Source organism: Canis lupus, chromosome 29, assembly GCF_011100685.1.
Source record: "Canis lupus familiaris isolate Mischka breed German Shepherd chromosome 29, alternate assembly UU_Cfam_GSD_1.0, whole genome shotgun sequence".
NCBI lineage: Eukaryota > Metazoa > Chordata > Mammalia > Carnivora > Canidae > Canis > Canis lupus.
In genome coordinates this window covers 21,203,635-21,214,447 of record NC_049250.1, presented here as the reverse complement: position 1 = coordinate 21,214,447, position 10,813 = coordinate 21,203,635, and the positions used below count along the sequence as shown (strand labels likewise).

The following is a 10,813-nucleotide window of genomic DNA, read 5'->3' as shown; positions in this document are numbered from 1 at the left end:
GGGCTCTATACCAGGATACCAGGATCATGACCCAAGTTGAAGGCAGACACCCAACAAATTGAGCCAACCAGGTGTCCCTAGATAAATTTTATTTATTTATTTTTAAGTTTTTATTTATTTATTCATGAGAGACACACAGAGAGAGGCAGAGACACAGGCAGAAAGAGAGGCAGAGAGAGAGAAGCAGGCTCCTCGCAAGGAGCCCGATGTGGGACTCAATTCCGGGACCCCGGGATCACACCCTGAGCTGAAGGCAGATGCTCAACTGCTGAGCCACCCAGGTGTCCCACTGTAGAAGAATATTTAATGACACTGAGAAACAACGTGTAAAATATGAGTCCAGGGTTTTAGGAAAAAATGTAAAACATGTATGTGTAGAAATTAAATTAAAAATGCACATACCAAAATGTTTATCTCTAGATAAAGAGATTTGAGGTAGTTTCTTTTCCATTTTTGTGTTTTCCATAATAAAAATATTTCAACAATAATTTCATATGTATTTATTTGAAAAAAATGCTATAAAAATTCTGTACTAAAAATGTCTATTGTTCTTTGTATACGCTTATCTCTAAGTTATAAACTTATAAGTAAAAGATTTTTAAATTTTGGCAGCACAGAGTAACTGGAATAATAGGATTTGGGTTAAGTTTTTTTTTTTTTTTTTTAAAGATTTTATTTATTCATGCGAGAGAGAGAGAGAGAGAAGCAGAGACACAGGCAGAAAGAGAAGCAGCTCCATGCAGGGAGCCAGACATGGGACTCGATCCCAGGGCTCCAGGATCCCTTGAATTAATGTATCTGTGAAGGGAGAGACAGTAGAATTTTAATGTTCAAGCATGAATTTTTGGTTTATTATATCAACTAGCATTTTTCTTATGAATTTTTTCTAACATTTTTTTCATGACTTTTATTTTAAACTATAGTAAGATCTGTATTCAATGTGGTATTAAATAATCTTAGTAACTAAGGATTTGTGTCAATACCCTCCCAAACTACCATCATTGATAGAATGCATAATCATGAGTACTTTATTGATACCTAATATGTGCTAAATTTTACATGTACTATTACAGTTTGTCTTTGTATTTCTTGTGAAAGAAGAATTGATATCATACCCATTTTAGAGATGGGAAAATAGAGACACAGATCGTTCAATAACTTGCCCAAGATTTCTCAATTGGTAAGTAGTAGAGTTGGCAGTCTGTGCTCTGAACCATACTACTATATTCCTTCTACTTAAGAAATTTTTTAAAATCCCACATATTTTGCATTTAACCATACTCATATATGATTTAACCTTTATTTAATTATACAGACAGGGTGCACAGAGCATTTCAGTCTCTAAGTTGTCATGAGAATAATAAGGGAAGTGCAATTCGAGTTTCCAAATTATGCCCATGGAATTGGGCATAATTCAGATGCTATTACCTTATAGGTCCAATGATATTAACTGTTATCCTGTCTCAGAGAGAAAATCATAGGATTTGAAAGAGTACATTTTCAGAATACAAAAAGATCACTGGAGCGTGAGTGAGCCTGAGCTCTGGAACTGCATTCATACAGCATATTATAGCTTCCAGAGGATGAGGAATGCCAGGACTCCACTATGCCCTGGATTACATCCCCTCTGCTGCTTAGAGATGCAGCCCTCTGGGTTCCCCCATCTCTTCCTCAAAACTCTTCTCTCTTCTATTGGATAATTTCCTTCAGTATGCAAAGATTCTCCAGTATCTCCCATCTTAAAAAACAAAAATCAACAACAAACATAATCCCTTCATCAGTCTTTTTTCTAGCAATTACTCTATGACTCTGCTCACCTCCAGGTCAGCCATCTTGTAAAAGGGCTCTTTCATGTGCTTGCAGCGCTTCCTCATCTACTGTTTTCTCTTCAGTTCACCTCAGTTGGCTTCCACTCCAATGGTCAGTGGACATTGCTCTTCAAGGTCACCAATGACCTCCATTTGCCAAATCTGGTAAACATATCTTTGTCCTCAACTTTCTTAACCTCTCAAAAGCATTGGACAAGTTGACCCTAACCCTAAAAGGTTCTCCAGTTTGGCTGCCTTGACATATCTTATCTTGCTGGTTTCCTGCAGAAACCACTGGCCTCTTCTCTGTTCCCTTTGCCAGCTCCCTTTCATTGGTCTTCAGTTTCTGTTGGTCCTGTGTAACTTCTCCAGGAGCAACCCCATTCCACCCAGAGCTTCAATTTCAAACTAGCTTATCACTCTCCCAAGCGTGTACCTTCAGCTCACACCTTTTTCTCTGGACCTTATTCTTTTTTCTTTTCCTTTTCCACTTATGTGCTTGCTTGATGCTAGGTGCTAGATGCCACCTAGCCATCTCACAGGTACTTGAAATTTCACATTTCCAGATGGAGTTCTGATTTTCCAAGTTATTGCTTCATGATTTTCCCCAATTCCCTGTAGCCCCTATTTTGATTGTGCCCTTTCCCCATGTCTATTCCAATTCAACAAGGTCTAGAGATTCAACTCTCAAATATATCTTAAGCCCAGCTATGCTTACCCAATATCAATCGTCCTCTTCTTCCTTTAAACAAGGTTCTCCTTGGTTGGAGGTAGCAGTGTGCCCACCTGAAAAGTTATAGGTTTCAGCCTCTCTGGTAGATTGGGTAGCCGTAGTCCAAGTAAATAGAATGTAGGCAGAAGCAGGTAGGGCTTTCAGTAAAGATCTTTAAAAGGGGGAACATACTGTGAAAGACCATTTCTTTTGCCTTTCTTTTCCTGCCTGGAGTGGGGACGTCCTGGCTAGGTTTGCATCAGCCATGCTACAATCATAAGATTATTTTGAGGATGTAGGCGCACTCTAGGAAGATAGAGGTGAGAGCTGAAGGAGCCACCATTTTAGTCCTGGAATGCTCATTATGAAAGAGAAAACTAAATCCCTATATTAAATAACTATTATTCTGGGTCTCTGTTACTTACAATCATATGCAATTGCTGTCTAATAGGAGCTATCCTTCCACATTTCTGCAGCATCTCCCTCAACCAAGCCTATCTTATTTTTTGACTGATCTTTTAAGAAACGAAATGGAAACATCTTCCATCCCTGCTTAAAAATCTCTGAAAGATTCTTATTAAGAGAACTAGTGATGTTACTGTTTGATGAAAAGTGTGTGACTCCAAATTTGCTTCCATGCCCAAACTCACGGCTTATAATTCCCCCCTTTCTCTAAGTCACAGGAAGCAAAATGCTAATTGATAAAGGTCTAATGACAGCATTTCCACTGGAATGTGCCTTGTTTTACTGAATGCGTATTAACAACTTAATTGTTAGAGTTTTATCCTTGAAATCATTTTGTGAAAAAAAAAATGCTGATTGTTCACACAATGGTGAAATTCAAGTACATCAACGCCTACTTAAAGTTAAAATTATAGTTAATTAAGAGAATGTTAAATGAAATGCTCTTAATTCACCAACTAAATTATTTAAAAGATAATTAACACATTTGCTGATGCTCTTTCTTTATAGGTACTAATATAATTCAAAATATAGGATTCTTTGTGACTAAAATATTATCCTTCTTCCTTTTTAAGTGTTTTTGAGTTGGGATACACTGGCTGGGAAAGTTAGGGAGGAATTTAAGAATCATGGATCCAGGACAACTTCATATTCTAATATGAGGCTAGAACAAATAATTTTTTTGCACATTTTTGGGGAGTTTTCTTCTGTTGGGCACTTTATTTATTTATTTATTTATTTATTTATTCAATTTAAATTCAGTTTAGCTAACATATAGGGTATTATTAGTTTCAAGGGTAGAATTTAGTGATTTACCAATTGCACATAATACCCAGTGCTCATCACATCCTATGCCCTCCTTAATGTCCATCATCCAGTTACCCAATCCCCCCACCTTCCCTCCAGCAACCCTCAGTTTGTTTCCTAGAGTTAAGAGTTTCTTATGGTTTGCCTCCCTCTCTTTTTATCTTATTTTTCCTTCCTTTCCCCTATGTTCATCTGTTTTGTTTCTTAAATTCCACATATGAGTGAAATCATAGGGTATTTGTCTCTTTCTGACTGACTTATTTTGCTTAGCATAATATATTCTAGTTCTGAGTCCACAGCCTTTTCTTCCAGAAGCCTCTGTTCTGAGTCACGCTGGCCTGAGGTGGGGAAGTGAAGTAAAAAAGATCAACTTCCAGACTGAAACTACATTGAAAAGGCAGCTCCCATGATGCAGGAGTCATGGATTCCATGATACCTTTGTGCAAAAGGTTCCACCTCATCAGCCAGAAGGCCACCTTTCCCTGTTTTCCGAATTTAATGTTTATACTCTGCTGTATATAGTCTAATGCCTTTTTTATTGTAAGAAATGCTAACCAAAAAAGAAGAAGAAGAAGAAGAAGAAGAAGAAGAAGAAGAAGAAAGAAAAAGGAAATTTAAAGGAAGCCCACTCTCTGTAGTGACGTGAAGCATTCTGGGGATTTCTGAGGAATAGAATATAGAATACCTCTTGTCAGAGACAGTGCCTCCTACTGGGAAAAATCAAAAGACATGATCAAAGTGCTTTTCAAGGTTCTTTATGAAGTATGGCATAAATGATCATTAGTATCAAAGTTCATATTATTAACAAAAAAGAAAACTAAAAAGCATCCTGTCTACCATCATAAAGCTTTTCATTTAGCTTGCAAAGCACTGATGTACAGATCACACCATCACGAGGACATCAGCACCAGAAGGTCGACTTGATCCACTTCTGCAGCCTGGCACCAGGAAAGGTAAGTGCTTAATAAATATATGCTAAATGTTGAATTAATGAGCTAAAATTAATTTACACACAGTGGAGTAAAAAAAAAGTACAGGATTTTTAAAGTAAATGATAATGTGAGGCAGACTGGGAGCAAGAGCCTGCTGTCAGGTGAGGGTTTCAAGAGTTGGGTGTCTAGACAGGAGAAGTAAAAAAGACTCCCCCTTTCCACTCCTCTTTTGTGTGTGTGTCATTGTTCCAGAGACATGGCTCCTACAAGGGACAAGGACATAATTCATCCCCCTGCATAAGGGGCGAGGAGGAAATATGACCTGGGTACATTATTAATTGCTTTGTTTGTGACTCCTAACCATGTAATTGTTTTAACGATTAGCAGGTGGGTAAGAGTTCCAGGTTTTCAGGACCTCAGAGTTTTATAAGTGGGGAGATTAGTGAGCAGGAATGAATCAGGGTAAGATTCAGGTTGAGACCTCAAGAAAATTATTTTTGAAATAAATGAGAAAGGTGGCTTACTGGTAAGGGAAAAGTGTGGGAAAGCAGCACTGGGTTCAGTTCAAGAGAGCTGAAAGTAAGAATTTCTTGCTGGACAAGCTGATCTTCACGTATTGCAAGGTCAAATCGAGCTGAGATCATCACAGGTGCTGTGGGGCTAATCCCGTTGTGCAGCACTTCCAACTGTGGAATGCACACCTGAGAAACAGCATTCAGCTGGCGTAACCAAGACCTGAAGAGGAACACAGGTTTCCCCTGTGTCTGTAGCCCCAGGCCCTCTTCTCTGATTCCAATGAATAATTCACTTCTTTTTCTAATATCTACATCCCCATTGGGGTTTCTCTTTCTTCTCTCATTGTGTAATTGCCCCCTCCTCTACGGCATCGGCAATGGGTTTTTCCAAGCACAGGATTCACTCATGTCAGGGTGAAGGGAGAAGCTGCCCTTTCAACTGGTATCCTAAGGGCTGGCTTATCACAAATCGGGCAATTGAGTGTGTAGATACTGCTGCATGACTATGCCAATGCTACCCAATGCTAAAAAGTGGTATTCTTTGATTCCCATGCTCAGCAGTCACCTCTGATTAAAGTATCCACTTGTTCTCTTTGTATTAGCTTCAACTCTCAATTCATCCTCCAAAAATCCTTCTAAATTTTGTATATCTATGGAATCATCCAATACAAATAGACACTGGCTCCCAACCAACTCCCATTTCTTCAACATCTGTAATCTTACATACTTTCAGTCAGAGAGAATTCACTGGAGTCTTTTCCCTCAGCAGTTAGGCTATTCCTGAACTGTATTTATTCAGGAGACTGGTTTGAGCAGAAGAAGCAGATGGTATCCTGGTTGTTGAAAGCAGTCGTGTCCCTTTCTCAAAATCCAGTGAACTTATTCTAGTGACAAATAAAGGAGACTCTAGAAAACCTCTTGAAAGCTCATGCAGTCCCCTCCCAGTTCCACATCTTTTCTTCTTAATAAAGCTCCCAGTAGGTTCTGAGAGCCATGAGACAAAGCTTTGAATAACCTTCTGTGTAACCTCTAGGCACTGAGATGAGTATCTAAGTTTGACACCTGGTCTCTATATAGTGAACATCTCTTGAGCATGGACATGGTGCCAGGCAGTGCTCTAAGTGCTTCGCATATATGAATTCCTTTAACCCTCATGCCGATATGGTATGGGGAAATGGAGAAATGAAGATCCTGAGACGTTGACTTGTTCAAGGTTCCACAGCTAAGAATCAGGAGGGCTGGTATTTGAACAAAGGCTGCCTGGCTCATAAGTCCATTTTACTTATGAATATTACCTGCCATTTTACTGACAGAGCAAGATGCTATAGTAGTGTGACTCTGTCCTCAACACATTTCCCATGCCCCACGAAGCATCCCTAGGACAGTAGATTTGCCTTCCTACTGCATGTATAAAGCTTCTCAGGCAGATTAACTGAATTCCATATTTGTATATTTTATGTCAGGTACTACTATGCATAGAGGTCCTGTTCTTGTGTTCTTTTCCAAGTCTCCATAAGCTAACCACTTTTCAATGTTCAACAGTTCAATTTTCTCCCACTTTACCTTTTTGAGCTATAAAAGTCTTGATCTACTTATATTACATGGCTGTCATGTTCTCATGAGTCCTAACTTTCACTCAACAGTGCTGTCCTACTGGAGTGGCACAATAGCTCCCAAGTTCCTCTCTCTTTCTCTCTTTCTCTCTCTAATATATACATATATATATGTATATATATATTTAATATTTATTTATTATATTATTATATTTATTTATATAAGTATTATATAAATATTATATATAAATATAATATAAATATATATTAATAGCTCTCAAGTTGTGTGTATTCTATTCTAATATATATACACACAACCTGGGAGCTATTAATATATATTTATATTATATTTATATATAATATTTATTATATAATATTTATATTTATTATATATAATATATTTATATATTATATATTCATATAATATTCATATAATATATTCATATAATATTATATTTGTATGTATTATAATAAATATTATATTTATTATATTATAGCTATTTATATAAATATATATTTATCTTAGATATATATCTTCTCATTATATATATTTTTTCATATATGTATCATTATATATATTATATATAAAATATTTGAACATGAATATATGGAACATGTATACATATATACCAGAATATTGGAATACATAAAGCAATGGACTAAAGTGTCACATGTGCCATCTCATTTAATCCTCATGATAGCCCTGTGAGCTAGATACTCTCCTCATTCCATTACAGAGAAACAGGGATCTAGGGGAGTTCTATAACTTGTCCAAGGCACATGCTGACATTGGCTTTGGGATTCCAGAACCCTCAGTGAGGCTGCCTCCATTATCAACAGGACAGCACTGAGTTGCCATGACACAAGCATTGCATTAATGAGTTGAGCTCTCCAGTCCTTCCTTTTTTAGAAGCATGGTACAGTATTTTAAAATTCTTTTTTTTTTTTTTAATTCTTTAAGTAAAACTCTTCCGTTCCAGTCAATCTCACCAGAGCGGTTGTCAATTCAAGAGGAAACAAACCTGGTTTACATCTTTCACTTTGCAACTCACTGATTAGCTGCATGTAGTTTTAAAAAGAGAAATAATAATATCTGCCTCATAGGCTTATTGTGAGGATGAATTGAAGTAAACATGACTCATCACCCTACATAGTGCCTGATACACACAAGACATCCTCAATAAATGTGGACATTCCACACTGTTATGCGGTCAAGCACAGCATCATGATTGTCATTAATGACCTTGTAAAATAGCTGCAAAATAATTGATTATATCTTATGTGAAAATTTCTACATTTAAAATCGGTATAGCACCTTGAGATATCATTTTTAGTTTAATTCGTGAAAGAGAACATGTAAATTACTTTCCATGTCTAAGTTCTATTCCAATTTTGAGTCCAACCTGCTCCATGATCACCTTTTCCCCTTTTGTGTACAAACAGAACATCCTCTCAGTGAACCATGTGAGTTATAAAAAGCTGTTTCTAGCCACAGTTTAAAAACATTCAATATCCAAAAGCCCACTCCCCAATGGTGCTTTCTGACTTACATTCAACATTTTCCTCCTGTCAGGAAGAGCCCGTGAATTAAGTCTCTGAATGCTACAGTTCAGAAAGGCAAAATGACACATGGCAAGTTACAGGGAGGAAGATCCCTTAGAGCACCAATTTGTCTGAGGGCCACAAAACAAACAAATGGTGGTGGAGCGAGGGCAAGGTAGCAGTGAGGAATGAGGATTAGATGTGACCCAAAGAGAATAAAACCCAAACTGAAATAGGCCAAACACATAAATTGCTATTAAATCACGGCTTTTATTTTCCTGCCTTTGCCCTCCTAACGTTTGGTTTCTCAGTAAATGAAAGGAATCATTTGAAGTAAGGGCCTGGAGAAGGCAGGCCTCTGACCTCTAGCTCGACCACAGAGATCAAAGGCAAGCCCCATATGTGTGAGATATTATCTTTTCCAGGCAAGTGGGCATGATGTTTTGTGATGCAGTAGTGTGGAAACAGACAAATAGCCAGGTTAGTGACCGCTGAGAGGGACATGATTGACGTGGGGACTGAGCAGAAGGAATGGGAGAGTCGGAAAGCACATCACCCTTCTGGTGCGGTTTTTGTTTCAGCTCTCAGAAATCCTCCGGTGTTTTTGTTGTTGTTGTTGTTGTTCATTTTCCTACTTGTGGCTTTGGTCCAAACCGCGGTTTTCCTGTTTGCCGTGAATGTTTATCCCTGAAAACATGATCCTTATTTATTTTTTTAAACCTCCCTTCTTTTTAAATGGAACTGGGAGTTTATTTTGTTTTGCCAGGCAAGGCTCTTGAATGCAGACTTCTTGCATAGATAAATTAGATGGCTGAATCTTTACTAGTCTATATCATATTAAAAGGCATTCAGTTAAAAAAAATGCATTCAATTTTTAAAAATGCATGCAATTACATCTCAGTAGGAAAGCAGGTAGGACTATTCAGCAGCTAAAAGGCTTTCAATACCGGGGAAATTATGCTTCTCTTTCCCACTATTGTTCTCCCTCCCCACCCCCCACCCCTCCACACACAAGGAATTAATCCCAGGGCAACTCTCCCGTTCATTCTGGAGCCAGTGCTGCGATGACATGAGGACGTGTTGTCAAGCCCCAGGAGTCACCAAAAGGCTCAGAGCTTTCAGGCGTCTTGGTCTCCACACTGTCCTTCATCAGGCTTATCATTACTGCTCCTCCAAAGGGGAGCAAAACAGAGCCAAGGTGAGATGGATTTCAGCCCATGTGGTTGAACTTGACCTTTAAATCATTTTTCCTCTCGTACTCAATGGTAATTGTTCCACGGGGAAGCCCGAGACATCCATTGGCCAGGTAGTGTTGCTGCCTTTCCATCCTCTGATTTCTTTCTTTCTCTTTTCCTGTCCGGCTCTCACTCTCTCTCCTCACTCTTGTTCTCTGTCAATTTATCGCTCTCTTACTGACTTCTTTGCCCCAGTGCTTTATCGAATAGGTCTAAGTAACATCTTCATGGGAAAAAAACCAAACAGAACCCAGCTTTGCTTGATTACTATGCTCATCAAATTTTCTATTCCTACTTGTCCATTTATCCTCACTCTTATTTTTGTAACACACAACACATACTAATACACATGCCCTAGCATACAAATACACATGCACTACCATACTAATGCATACCAACAAACATGAACATGTACACACGAACCAACACACACGGCACATACTAATACACATGCACTTATACACATACTAATACACACACTCTAGCATATACCGACACATACACACCGCCCCACATGTATGTGTATAGACAGCAACACACGCACACACACACACACACGCACATGCAGAAAACAGTCACTTCTGAACCCTGGAACATATTTCTTCATTATCCAGCTGACAATCCTCAGGAGTAGATTCAGATTGCTGGGGAGTTTACGAGGTCATCTATTATGTCCATCGATAACTGAGCTGAGAGAGGAATTCCTGTTACTCTCTTTGTGTATAAGAATTACTATTAAAATCTTTCCAAGCCAAAAAACTGCCAGAAGTGTGAAAATAAAGCCTACATTGCAACTAAAATACAGGAATGTAATAATTAAGCTTTCTGCTCTCCCAATAGCAGACATACGCATGTACTTCTGGGCTTTGTGAAATATTTAAACAGCAAGATATGCATCCTAAGCTAAGTAGGAGGTTGTTCCTGTTAATGTGATATTCATAATGTTCAGGCGCCACCAGATAATGGACAACAAAGCACTATAGTCGTAGCAAAATAAATGAATTTACATTAGTGACTTTTAAACTCTTTTTAGCATGAGCTGCTATGGAGTAAGTTAATGCAGACTCAACGATCATGCTAGAAAAGGGAATCTGGGGTCCTCCCTGACCCCTGGTATCTGTCTAGACAATTTTAGACAAAAGAAACTCATTTGCTCTTGGAAGTGTTGAATGAAAAGTCACTTGGGGTTAGTTGAGGGCTGGGGGGAGGGAAGGAGGTCAAAGGACTTGCAGCAAAGAGCCTGTGCT

At 38.3% G+C, this 10,813-nt stretch overlaps 1 long non-coding RNA gene across 1 annotated transcript in view; it reads right to left on the bottom strand.

The window, feature by feature from the left end:
* Positions 1–655: 655 nt before the first annotated feature.
* LOC119866675 overlaps positions 656–10,813 on the bottom strand; it is a 60,616-nt gene continuing 50,458 nt past the window's right edge. The window contains exons 2-4 of the long non-coding RNA XR_005380867.1: positions 2,527–2,594; positions 1,818–1,970; positions 656–798 (exon numbers count right to left, since the gene is read on the bottom strand). This is a non-coding gene — a long non-coding RNA (uncharacterized LOC119866675). The remainder of the gene's footprint in view (positions 799–1,817; positions 1,971–2,526; positions 2,595–10,813) is intronic.